Consider the following 14,760-nt stretch of genomic DNA (forward strand, 5'->3'; position numbering starts at 1 on the left):
TCTGTAATCCACATGCTCACAAGTCAGAACTGCATGATTGCCGAATCCGTCATGCATGTAGCATGTACGGAACCCGGAATGCCATGTTGATGGAATTCATGTAAATTACATACCTATTAGGTGGAAATCGCTCCAGAAATATTTTTCTGTGAAAAATGCACGAATTCGAACCTGGTTTTAGGGAAAGCTTGTGAAAAGGTTTACACGTGTCTAGATGGAAATTTTCCATTTATAGAGGATGAAAGATTACTAATCCATATGCCCTCAACTCAGGAATGCATATTTGTCGAAGCCGTCACGTATGTAGCATGTACGGAACACGGAATATCATGTAGATGGAATCTATGCAAATTAAATATCTCTAGGTTAGAATTCGCTCCAAGAGGTTTTTTCTGGGATCAAATTGTGATTCTTGAAACTGGTGATAGGAAGAAGCAACGAAGTCAAAATAAATATTTTATAGTGCATAGGTAACTTGTTTGGTGGTTGAAATATCAGTCATGCGCATGTTCACAACCCAGAAATTCAAGTTTGAGGAATCCGTGATGCATGAAACATGTTCGTAATACGGAATGCCATGGTTATGTAAACAATGTAAATTACATGTGTATTGGTGAGAATTCGCTCAAAGAGTGTTTTTTGGTGCCAAATGTACGATTTTAGATCCTGGTGATAGGAAAAAACTATGAAGTCAGAGGAAATAATTCTAAGTATATATACGCCTTGTTAAGAGTGTGAAAGGTCAGTAATCCACATGCTCACAAGTCAGAAAAGCATGATTGCCAAATCCGTCATACATGTAGCATGTACGGAACCCGGAATGCCATGTTGTTGGATTATATGTAAATTACATATCTGTTAGGTGGAAAACGCTCCAGAAATATATTCTGTGAAAAATTTACGAATTCGAACCTGGTGTTAGGGAAAGCTTGTGAAAATGTGTACACGTGTCTAGATGAAAATATTCCTTTTATAGAGGATGAAAGATTATTAATCCACATGCTCTCAACTCAGGAATGCATGTTTGTCAAAGCCGTCACGTATGTAGCATGTAAGGAACACGTAATATCATGTAGATGGAATCTACTCAAATTACATATCTCTAGGGTGGAATACGCTCCAAGAGGATTTTTCTGGGATCAAAGTGTGATTCTTGAAACTGGTGATAGGAAGAAGCTACGAAGTCAAAATAAATATTTCATAGTGCATAAGTAACTTGTTTGGTGGTTGAAATATCAGTCATGCGCATGTTCACAACTCAGAAATTCAAGTTTGAGGAATCCGTGATGCATGAAACATGTTCGTAATACGGAATGCCATGGTTATGAAAACAATGTAAATTACATGTGTATTTGTGAGAATTCGCTCCAAGAGTGTTTTCTGGTGCCAGATGTCTGATTTTAGAACCTGGTGATAGAAAAATCTATGAAGTCAGAGTAAATAATTCTAAGTGTATACACGCATTGTTTGGTGGAGGAAAGGTCAGTAATCCACATGCTCACAAGTCAGAACTGCATGATTGCCGAATCCGTCATGCATGTAGCATGTACGGAACCCGGAATGCCATGTTGATGGAATTCATGTAAATTACATACCTATTAGGTGGAAATCGCTCCAGAAATATTTTTTTGGGAAAAATGCACGAATTCGAACCTGGTGTTAGGGAAAGCTTGTGAAAATGTGTACACGTGTCTAGATGAAAATAGTACTTTTATAGAGGAGGAAATATTAGTAATCCAGATGCCCTCAACTCAGGAATGTATATTTGTTGAATCCGTAATGTATGTAGCATGTAAGGAACACGGAATATCATGTAGATGGAATCTATGCAAATTACATATGTCTAGGGAAGAATTAGCTCCAAGAGGGTTTTGGTGGGATCAAAGTGTGATTCTTGAAACTGGTGATAGGAAGAAGCTACAAAGTCAAAGTAAATATTTCAGAGTGCATAGGTAACTTGTTTGGTGGTTGAAACATCAGTCATGCGCATGTTCACAACTCAGAAATGCATGTTTGAGGAATCCGAGATGCATGAAACATGCTCGTAATACGGAATTCCATGGTTATGTAAACAATGTAAATTACATGTGTATTGGTGAGAATTCGCTCAAAGAGTGTTTTCTGGGGCCAAATGTCCGATTTTAGAACCTGGTGATAGGAAAAAACTATGAAGTCAGAGAAAATAATTCTAAGTCTATATACGCCTTGTTCGGAGGGTGAAAGGTCTGTAATCCACATGCTCACAATTCAGAACTGCATGATTGCCGAATCCGTCATGCATGTAGCATGTACGGACCCGGAACGCCATGTTGATGGAATTCATGTAAATTACATACCTATTAGGTAGAAATCGCCCAGAAATATTTTTCTCTGAAAAATGCAAGAATTTGAACCTGGTGTTAGGGAAAGCTTGTGAAAATGTGTACACGTGTCTAGATGAAAATAGTACTTTTATAGAGGCGGAAAGATTAGTAATCCAGATGCCCTCAACTCAGGAATGTATATTTGTCGAATCCGTCATGTATGTAGCATGTACGGAACACGGAATATCATGTAGATGGAATCTATGCAAATTACATATGTCTAGGGAAGAATTCGCTCCAAGAGGGTTTTTGTGGGATCAAAGTGTGATTCTTGAAACTGGTGATAGGAAGAAGCTACAAAGTCAAAGTAAATATTTCATAGTGCATAGGTAACTTGTTTGGTGGTTGAAACATCAGTCATGCGCATGTTCACAACTCAGAAATGCATGTTGGAGGAATCCGAGATGCATGAAACATGCTCGTAATACGGAATGCCATGGTTATGTAAACAATGTAAATTACATGTGTATTGGTGAGAATTCGCTCAAAGAGTGTTTTCTGGTGCCAAATGTACGATTTTAGAACCTGGTGAAAGAAAAAAACTCTGAAGTCAGAGGAAATAATTCTAAGTATATATACGCCTTGTTAAGAGTGTGAAAGGTCAGTAATCCACATGCTCACAAGTCAGAAACGCATGATTGCCAAATCCATCATACATGTAGCATGTACGGAACCCGGAATGCCATGTTGTTGGATTATATGTAAAATACATATCTGTTAGGTGGAAAACGCTCCAGAAATATTTTCTGTGAAAAATTCACGAATTCGAACCTGGTGTTAGGGAAAGCTTGTGAAAATGTGTACACGTGTCTAGATGAAAATATTCCTTTTATAGAGGATGAAAGATAATTAATCCACATGCTCTCAACTCAGGAATGCATGTTTGTCAAAGCCGTCACGTATGTAGCATGTAAGGAACACTTAATATCATGTAGATGGAATCTACTCAAATTGCATATGTCTAGGGAAGAATTCGCTCCAAGAGGTTTTTTGTGGGATCAAAGTGTGATTCTTGAAACTGGTGATAGGAAGAAGCTACAAAGTCAAAGTAAATATTTCAGAGTGCATAGGTAACTTGTCTGGTGGTTGAAACATCAGTCATACGCATGTTCACAACTCAGAAATGCATGTTGGAGGAATCCGAGATGCATGAAACATGCTCGTAATACGGAATTCCATGGTTATGTAAACAATGTAAATTACATGAGTATTGGTGAGAATTCGCTCAAAGAGTGTTTTCTGGTGCCAGATGTCCGATTTTAGAACCTGGTGATAGGAAAAACATATGAAGTCAGAGAAAATAATTCTAAGTCTATATACGCCTTGTTCGGAGGGTGAAAGGTCTGTAATCCACATGCTCACAAGTCAGAACTGCATGATTGCCGAATCCGTCAATCATGTAGCATGTAAGGAACCCGGAATGCCATGTTGATGGAATTCATGTAAATTACATACCTATTAGGTAGAAATCGCCCAGAAATATTTTTCTCTGAAAAATGCACGAATTTGATCCTGGTGTTAGGGAAAGCTTGTGAAAATGTGTACACGTGTCTAGATGAAAATATTCCTTTTATAGAGGATGAAAGATTTGAAATCCACATGCTCTCAACTCAGGAAAGCATGTTTGTCAAAGCCGTCATGTATGAAGCATGTAAGGAACACGGAATATCATGTAGATTGAATCTTCTCAAATTACATATCCCTAGGGTAGAATTCGCTACAAGAGGGTTTTTCTGGGATCAAAGTGTGATTCTTGAAACTGGTGATAGGAAGAAGCTACGAAGTCAAAATAAATATTTCATAGTGCATAGGTAACTTGTTTGGTGGTTGAAATATCAGTCATGCGCATGTTCACAACTCAGAAATTCAAGTTTGAGGAATCCGTGATGCATGAAACATGTTCGTAATACGGAATGCCATGGTTATGAAAACAATGTAAATTACATGTGTATTTGTGAGAATTCGCTCCAAGAGTGTTTTCTGGTGCCAGATGTCTGATTTTAGAACCTGGTGATAGAAAAATCTATGAAGTCAGAGTAAATAATTCTAAGTGTATACACGCATTGTTTGGTGGAGGAAAGGTCAGTAATCCACATGCTCACAAGTCAGAACTGCATGATTGCCGAATCCGTCATGCATGTAGCATGTACGGAACCCGGAATGCCATGTTGATGGAATTCATGTAAATTACATACCTATTAGGTGGAAATCGCTCCAGAAATATTTTTTTGGGAAAAATGCACGAATTCGAACCTGGTGTTAGGGAAAGCTTGTGAAAATGTGTACACGTGTATAGATGAAAATATTCCTTTTATAGAGGAGGAAAGATTAGTAATCCAGATGCCCTCAACTCAGGAATGTATATTTGTCGAATCCGTCATGTATGTAGCATGTACGGAACACGGAATTTCATGTAGATGGAATCTATGCAAATTACATATGTCTAGGGAAGAATTCGCTCCAAGAGGGTTTTTGTGGGATCAAAGTGTGATTCTTGAAACTGGTGATAGGAAGAAGATACAAAGTCATAGTAAACAATTCAGAGTGCATAGGTAACTTGTTTGGTGGTTGAAACATCAGTCATGCGCATGTTCACAACTCAGAAATGCATGTTTGAGGAATCCGAAATGCATGAAACATGCTCGTAATACGGAATTCCATGGTTATGTAAACAAAGTAAATTAAATGTGTATTGGTGTGAATTCGTTCAAAGAGTGTTTTCTGGTGCCAAATGTACGATTTTAGAACCTGGTGATAGGAAAAAACTATGAAATCAGAGGAAATAATTCTAAGTATTTATACGCCTTGTTAAGAGTGTGAAAGGTCAGTAATCCACATGTCACAAGTCAGAAACGCATGATTGCCAAATCCGTCATACATGTAGCATGTACGGAACCCGGAATGCCATGTTGTTGGATTATATGTAAATTACATATCTGTTAGGTGGAAAACGCTCCAGAAATATTTTCTGTGAAAATTCACGAATTCGAACCTGGTGTTAGGGAAAGCTTGTGAAAATGTGTACACGTGTTTAGATGAAAATTTTCCTTTTATAGAGAATGAAAGATTATTAATCCACATGCTCTCAACTCAGGAATGCATGTTTGTCAAAGCCGTCACGTATGTAGCATGTAAGGAACACGTAATATCATGTAGATGGAATCAATTCAAATTACATAGCTCTAGGGTAGAATTCGCTCCAAGAGGGTTTTTGTGGGATCAAAGTGTGATTCTTGAAACTGGTGATAGGAAGAAGCTACAAAGTCAAAATAAATATTTCAGAGTGCATAGGTAAATTGTTTGGTGGTTGAAACATCAGTCATGCGCATGTTCAAACTCAGAAATGCATGTTGGAGGAATCCGAGATGCATGAAACATGCTCGTAATACGGAATTCCATGGTTATGTAAACAATGTAAATTACATGTGTATTGGTGAGAATTTGTTTAAAGAGTGTTTTCTGGTGCCAAATGTACGATTTTAGAACCTGGTGATAGGAAAAAATTATGAAGTCAGAGGAAATAATTCTAAGTATATATACGCATTGTTTGGTGGAGGAAAGGTCAGTAATCCACATGCTCACAAGTCAGAACTGCATGATTGCCGAATGCGTCATGCATGTAGCATGTACGGAACCCGGAATGCCATGTTGATGGAATTCATATAAATTACATACCTATTAGGTGGAAATCGCTCCAGAAATATTTTTTTGTGAAAAATGCACGAATTCGAACCTGGTGTTAGGGAAAGCTTGTGAAAATGTGTACACGTGTCTAGATGAAAATAGTACTTTTATAGAGGAGGAAAGATTAGTAATCCAGATGCCCTCAACTCAGGAATGTATATTTGTCGAATCCGTCATGTATGTAGCATGTACGGAACACGGAATATCATGTAGATGGAATCTATGCAAATTACATATGTCTAGGGAAGAATTCGCTCCAAGAGGGTTTTTGTGGGATCAAAGTGTGATTCTTGAAACTGGTGATAGGAAGAAGCTACAAAGTCAAAGTAAATATTTCAGAGTGCATAGGTAACTTGTTTGGTGGTTGAAACATCAGTCATGCGCATGTTCACAACTCAGAAATGCATGTTGGAGGAATCCGAGATGCATGAAACATGCTCGTAATACGGAATGCCATGGTTATATAAACAATGTAAATTACATGTGTATTAGTGAGAATTCGCTCAAAGAGTGTTTTCTGGTGCCAAATGTACGATTTTAGAACCTGGTGATAGGAAAAACCTATGAAGTCAGAGAAAATAATTCTAAGTCTATATACGCCTTGTTCGGAGGGTGAAAGGTCTGTAATCCACATGCTCACAAGTCAGAACTGCATGATTGCCGAATCCATCATGCATGTAGCATGTACGGAACCCGGAATGCCATGTTGATGGAATTCATGTAAATTACATACTTATTAGGTAGAAATCGCCCAGAAATATTTTTCTCTGAAAAATGCACGAATTTGATCCTGGTGTTAGGGAAAGCTTGTGAAAATGTGTACACGTGTCTAGATGAAAATATTCCTTTTATAGAGGATGAAAGATTAGAAATCCACATGCTCTCAACTCAGGAATGCATGTTTGACAAAGCCATCATGTATGAAGCATGTAAGGAACACGGAATATCATGTAGATGGAATCTTCTCAAATTACATATCTCTAGGGTAGAATTCGCTCCAAGAATGTTTTTCTGGGATCAAAGTGTGATTCTTGAAACTGGTGATAGGAAGAAGCAACGAAGTCAAAATAAATATTTCATAGTGCAAAAGTAACTTTTTTGGTGGTTGAAATATCAGTCATGCGCATGTTCACAACTCAGAAATGCATGTTTGAGGAATCCGAGATGCATGAAACATGCTCGTAATACGGAATGCCATTGTTATGTAAACATGTAAATTACATGTGTATTGGTGAGAATTTGCTGAAAGAGTGTTTTCTGGTGCCAGATGTCCGAATTTAGAACCTGGTGATAGGAAAAACCTATGAAGTCAGAGTAAATATTTCTAAGTCTATATACGCATTGTTTGGAGGGTGAAAGGTCTGTAATCCACATGCTCACAAGTCAGAACTGCATGATTGCCGAATCCGTCATGCATGTAGCATGTACGGAACCCGGAATGCCATGTTGATGGAATTCATGTAAATTACATACCTATTAGGTGGAAATCGCTCCAGAAATATTTTTCTCTGAAAAATGCACGAATTCGAACCTGGTTTTAGGGAAAGCTTGTGAAAATGTTTACACGTGTCTAGATGGAAATTTTCCATTTATAGAGGATGAAAGATTACTAATCCATATGCCCTCAACTCAGGAATGCATATTTGTCGAAGCCGTCACGTATGTAGCATGTACGGAACACGGAATATCATGTAGATGGAATCTATGCAAATTAAATATCTCTAGGTTAGAATTCGCTCCAAGAGGTTTTTTCTGGGATCAAATTGTGATTCTTGAAACTGGTGATAGGAAGAAGCAACGAAGTCAAAATAAATATTTCATAGTGCATAGGTAACTTGTTTGGTGGTTGAAATATCAGTCATGCGCATGTTCACAACCCAGAAATTCAAGTTTGAGGAATCCGTGATGCATGAAACATGTTCGTAATACGGAATGCCATGGTTATGTAAACAATGTAAATTACATGTGTATTGGTGAGAATTCGCTCAAAGAGTGTTTTTTGGTGCCAAATGTACGATTTTAGATCCTGGTGATAGGAAAAAACTATGAAGTCAGAGGAAATAATTCTAAGTATATATACGCCTTGTTAAGAGTGTGAAAGGTCAGTAATCCACATGCTCACAAGTCAGAAACGCATGATTGCCAAATCCGTCATACATGTAGCATGTACGGAACCCGGAATGCCATGTTGTTGGATTATATGTAAATTACATATCTGTTAGGTGGAAAACGCTCCAGAAATATATTCTGTGAAAAATTTACGAATTCGAACCTGGTGTTAGGGAAAGCTTGTGAAAATGTGTACACGTGTCTAGATGAAAATATTCCTTTTATAGAGGATGAAAGATTATTAATCCACATGCTCTCAACTCAGGAATGCATGTTTGTCAAAGCCGTCACGTATGTAGCATGTAAGGAACACGTAATATCATGTAGATGGAATCTACTCAAATTACATATCTCTAGGGTGGAATACGCTCCAAGAGGATTTTTCTGGGATCAAAGTGTGATTCTTGAAACTGGTGATAGGAAGAAGCTACGAAGTCAAAATAAATATTTCATAGTGCATAAGTAACTTGTTTGGTGGTTGAAATATCAGTCATGCGCATGTTCACAACTCAGAAATTCAAGTTTGAGGAATCCGTGATGCATGAATCATGTTCGTAATACGGAATGCCATGGTTATGAAAACAATGTAAATTACATGTGTATTTGTGAGAATTCGCTCCAAGAGTGTTTTCTGGTGCCAGATGTCTGATTTTAGAACCTGGTGATAGAAAAATCTATGAAGTCAGAGTAAATAATTCTAAGTGTATACACGCATTGTTTGGTGGAGGAAAGGTCAGTAATCCACATGCTCACAAGTCAGAACTGCATGATTGCCGAATCCGTCATGCATGTAGCATGTACGGAACCCGGAATGCCATGTTGATGGAATTCATGTAAATTACATACCTATTAGGTGGAAATCGCTCCAGAAATATTTTTTTGGGAAAAATGCACGAATTCGAACCTGGTGTTAGGGAAAGCTTGTGAAAATGTGTACACGTGTCTAGATGAAAATAGTACTTTTATAGAGGAGGAAATATTAGTAATCCAGATGCCCTCAACTCAGGAATGTATATTTGTTGAATCCGTCATGTATGTAGCATGTAAGGAACACGGAATATCATGTAGATGGAATCTATGCAAATTACATATGTCTAGGGAAGAATTAGCTCCAAGAGGGTTTTTGTGTGATCAAAGTGTGATTCTTGAAACTGGTGATAGGAAGAAGCTACAAAGTCAAAGTAAATATTTCAGAGTGCATAGGTAACTTGTTTGGTGGTTGAAACATCAGTCATGCGCATGTTCACAACTCAGAAATGCATGTTTGAGGAATCCGAGATGCATGAAACATGCTCATAATACGGAATTCCATGGTTATGTAAACAATGTAAATTACATGTGTATTGGTGAGAATTCGCTCAAAGAGTGTTTTCTGGTGCCAAATGTCCGATTTTAGAACCTGGTGATAGGAAAAACCTATGAAGTCAGAGAAAATAATTCTAAGTCTATATACGCCTTGTTCGGAGGGTGAAAGGTCTGTAATCCACATGCTCACAATTCAGAACTGCATGATTGCCGAATCCGTCATGCATGTAGCATGTACGGAACCCGGAATGCCATGTTGATGGAATTCATGTAAATTACATACCTATTAGGTAGAAATCGCCCAGAAATATTTTTCTCTGAAAAATGCACGAATTTGAACCTGGTGTTCGGGAAAGCTTGTGAAAATGTGTACACGTGTCTAGATGAAAATAATAATTTTATAGAGGAGGAAAGAATAGTAATCCAGATGCCCTCAACTCAGGAATGTATATTTGTCGAATCCGTCATGTATGTAGCATATACGGAACACGGAATATCATGTAGATGGAATCTATGCAAATTACATATGTCTAGGGAAGAATTAGCTCCAAGAGGGCTTTTGTGGGATCAAAGTGTGATTCTTGAAACTGGTGATAGGAAGAAGCTACAAAGTCAAAGTAAATATTTCAGAGTGCATAGGTAACTTGTTTGGTGGTTGAAACATCAGTCATGCGCATGTTCAAACTCAGAAATTCATGCTGGAAGGATCCGAGATGCATGAAACATGCTCGTAATACGGAATTCCTTGGTTATGTAAACAATGTAAATGACATGTGTATTGGTGAGAATTCGTTCAAAGAGTGTTTTCTGGTGCCAAATGTACGATTTTAGAACCTGGTGATAGGAAAAAACTATGAAGTCAGAGGAAATAATTCTAAGTATATATACGCCTTGTTAAGAGTGTGAAATGTCAGTAATCCACATGTCACAAGTCAGAAACGCATGATTGCCAAATCCGTCATACATGTAGCATGTACGGAACCCGGAATGCCATGTTGTTGGATTATATGGTAATTACATATCTGTTAGGTGGAAAACGCTCCAGAAATATTTTCTGTGAAAAATTCACGAATTCGAACCTGGTGTTAGGGAAAGCTTGTGAAAATGTGTACACGTGTCTAGATGAAAATATTCCTTTTATAGAGGATGAAAGATTATTAATCCACATGCTCTCAACTCAGGAATGCATGTTTGTCAAAGCCGTCACGTATGTAGCATGTAAGGAACACGTAATATAATGTAGATGGAATCTACTCAAATTACATATCTCTAGGGTAGAATTCGCTCCAAGAGGGTTTTTCTGGGATCAAAGTGTGATTCTTGAAACTGGTGATAGGAAGAAGCAACGAAGTCAAAATAAATATTTCATTGTGCAAAAGTAACTTTATTGGTGGTTGAAATATCAGTCATGCGCATGTTCACAACTCAGAAATGCATGTTTGAGGAATCCGAGATGCATGAAACATGCTCGTAATACGGAATGCCATTGTTATGTAAACATGTAAATTACATGTGTATTGGTGAGAATTCGCTGAAAGACTGTTTTCTGGTGCCAGATGTCCGATTTTAGAACCTTGTGATAGGAAAAACCTATGAAGTCAGAGTAAATATTTCTAAGTCTATATACGCATTGTTCGGAGGGTGAAAGGTCTGTAATCCACATGCTCACAAGTCAGAACTGCATGATTGCCGAATCCGTCATGCATGTAGCATGTACGGAACCCGGAATGCCATGTTGATGGAATTCATGTAAATTACATACCTATTAGGTGGAAATCGCTCCAGAAATATTTTTCTGTGAAAAATGCACGAATTCGAACCTGGTTTTAGGGAAAGCTTGTGAAAATGTGTACACGGGTCTAGATGGAAATTTTCCTTTTATAGAGGATGAAAGATAACTAATCCACATGCTCTCAACTCAGGAATGTATATTTGTCGAAGCCGTCACGTATGTAGCATGTACGGAACACGGAATATCATGTAGATGGAATCTATGCAAATTAAATATCTCTAGGTTTGAATTCGCTCCAAGAGGTTTTTTCTGGGATCAAATTGTGATTCTTGAAACTGGTGATAGGAAGAAGCAACGAAGTCAAAATAAATATTTCATAGTGCAAATATAACTTGTTTGGTGGTTGAAATATCAGTCATGCGCATGGTCACAACCCAGAAATTCAAGTTTGAGGAATCCGTGATGCATGAAACATGTTCGTAATCCGGAAAACCATGGTTATGTAAACAATGTAAATTACATGTGTATTGGTGAGAATTCGCTCAAAGAGTGTTTTCTGATGCCAAATGTACGATTTTAGAACCTGGTGATAGGAAAAAACTATGAAGTCAGAGGAAATAATTCTAAGTATATATACGCCTTGTTAAGAGTGTGAAAGGTCAGTAATCCACATGCTCACAAGTCAGAAACGCATGATTGCCAAATCCGTCATACATGTAGCATGTACGGATCCCTGAATGCCATTTTGTTGGATTATATGGTAATTACATATCTGTTAGGTGGAAAACGCTCCAGAAATATTTTCTGTGAAAAATTCACGAATTCGAACCTGGTGTTAGGGAAAGCTTGTGAAAATGTGTACACGTGTCTAGATGAAAATATTCCTTTTATAGAGGATGAAAGATTATTAATCCACATGCTCTCAACTCAGGAATGCATGTTTGTCAAAGCCGTCACGTATGTAGCATGTAAGGAACACGTAATATCATGTAGATGGAATCTACTCAAATTACATATCTCTAGGGTGGAATACGCTCCAAGAGGGTTTTTCTGGGATCAAAGTGTGATTCTTGAAACTGGTGATAGGAAGAAGCAACGAAGTCAAAATAAATATTTCATAGTGCATAGGTAACTTGTTTGGTGGTTGAAATATCAGTCATGCGCATGTTCACAACTCAGAAATTCAAGTTTGAGGAATACGTGATGCATGAAACATGTTCGTAATACGGAATGCCATGGTTATATAAACAATGTAAATTACATGTGTATTTGTGAGAATTCGCTCCAAGAGTGTTTTCTGGTGCCAAATGTCTGATTTTAGAACCTGGTGATAGAAAAATCTATGAAGTCAGAGAAAATAATTCTAAGTGTATACACGCATTGTTTGGTGGAGGAAAGGTCAGTAATCCACATGCTCACAAGTCAGAACTGCATGATTGCCGAATCCGTCATGCATGTAGCATGTACGGAACCCGGAATGCCATGTTGATGGAATTCATGTAAATTACATACCTATTAGGTGGAAATCGCTCCAGAAATATTTTTTTGTGAAAAATGCACGAATTCGAACCTGGTGTTAGGGAAAGCTTGTGAAAATGTGTACACGTGTCTAGATGAAAATAGTACTTTTATAGAGGAGGAAAGATTAGTAATCCAGATGCCCTCAACTCAGGAATATATATTAGTCGAATCCGTCATGTATGTAGCATGTACGGAACACGGAATATCATGTAGATGGAATCTATGCAAATTACATATGTCTAGGGAAGAATTCGCTCCAAGAGGGTTTTTGTGGGATCAAAGTGTGATTCTTGAAACTGGTGATAGGAAGAAGCTACAAAGTCAAAGTAAATAGTTCAGAGTGCATAGGTAACTTGTTTGGTGGTTGAAACATCAGTCATGTGCATGTTCACAACTCAGAAATGCATGTTGGAGGAATCCGAGATGCATGAAACATGCTCGTAATACGGAATTCCATGGTTATGTAAACAATGTAAATTACATGTGTATTGGTGAGAATTCGCTCAAAGAGTGTTTTCTGGTGCCAAATGTCCGATTTTAGAACTTGGTGATAGGAAAAACCTATGAAGTCAGAGAAAATAATTCTAAGTCTATATACGCCTTGTTCGGAGGGTGAAAGGTCTGTAATCCACATGCTCACAAGTCAGAACTGCATGATTGCCGAATCCGTCATGCATGTACCATGATCGGAACCCGGAATGCCATGTTGATGGAATTCATGTAAATTACATACCTATTAGGTAGAAATCGCCCAGAAATATTTTTCTCTGAAAAATGCAAGAATTTGAACCTGGTGTTAGGGAAAGCTTGTGAAAATGTGTACACGTGTCTAGATGAAAATATTCCTTTTATAGAGGATGAAGGATTAGTAATCCACATGCTCTCAACTCAGGAATGCATGTTTGTCAAAGCCGTCACGTATGTAGCATGAAAGGAACACGTAATATCATGTAGATGGAATCTACTCAAATTACATATCTCTAGGGTAGAATTCGCTCCAAGAGTGTTTTTCTGGGATCAAAGTGTGATTCTTGAAACTGGTGATAGGAAGAAGCAACGAAGTCAAAATAAATATTTCATAGTGCAAAAGTAACTTTTTTAGTGGTTGAAATATCAGTCATGTGCATGTTCACAACTCAGAAATTCAAGTTTGAGGAATCCGTGATGCATGAAACATGTTCGTAATCCGGAATGCCATGGTTATGTAAACAATGTAAATTACATGTGTATTGGTGAGAATTCGCTCCAAGAGTGTTTTCTGGTGCCAGATGTCTGATTTTAGAACCTGGTGATAGAAAAATCTATGAAGTCAGAGTAAATAATTCTAAGTGTATATACGCATTGTTTGGTGGAGGAAAGGTCAGTAATCCACATGCTCACAAGTCAGAACTGCATGATTGCCGAATCCGTCATGCATGTAGCATGTACGGAACCCGGAATGCCATGTTGATGGAATTCATGTAAATTACATATCTGTTAGGTGGAAAACGCTCCAGAAATATTTTCTGTGAAAAATTCACGAATTCGAAACTGGTGTTAGGGAAAGCTTGTGAAAATGTGTACACGTGTCTAGATGAAAATATTCCTTTTATAGAGGATGAAAGATTATTAATCCACATGCTCTCAACTCAGGAATGCATGTTTGTCAAGTCCGTCATACATGTAGCATGTACGGAACCCGGAAAGCCATGTTGATGGAATTCATGTAAATTACATACCTATTAGGTGGAAATCGCTCCAGAACTATTTTTCTGTGAAAAATGTACGAATTCGAACCTGGTGTTAGGGAAAGCTTGTGAAAATGTGTACACGAGTCTAGATGAAAATATTCCTTTTATAGAGGATGAAAGATTAGTAATCCACATGCTCTCAACTCAGGAATGCATGTTTGTCAAAGCCGTCATGTATGTAGCATGTACGGAACACGGAATATCATGTAGATGGAATCTATTCAAATTACATATGTCTAGGGGATAATTCGCTCCAAGAGGTTTTTTGTGGGATCTAAGTGTGATTCTTGAAACTGGTGATAGGAAGAAGCTACAA

The sequence above is a fragment of the Vicugna pacos genome, unplaced genomic scaffold (assembly GCF_048564905.1).
Source record: "Vicugna pacos unplaced genomic scaffold, VicPac4 scaffold_20, whole genome shotgun sequence".
In the NCBI taxonomy this organism is placed as follows: Eukaryota; Metazoa; Chordata; class Mammalia; order Artiodactyla; family Camelidae; genus Vicugna; species Vicugna pacos.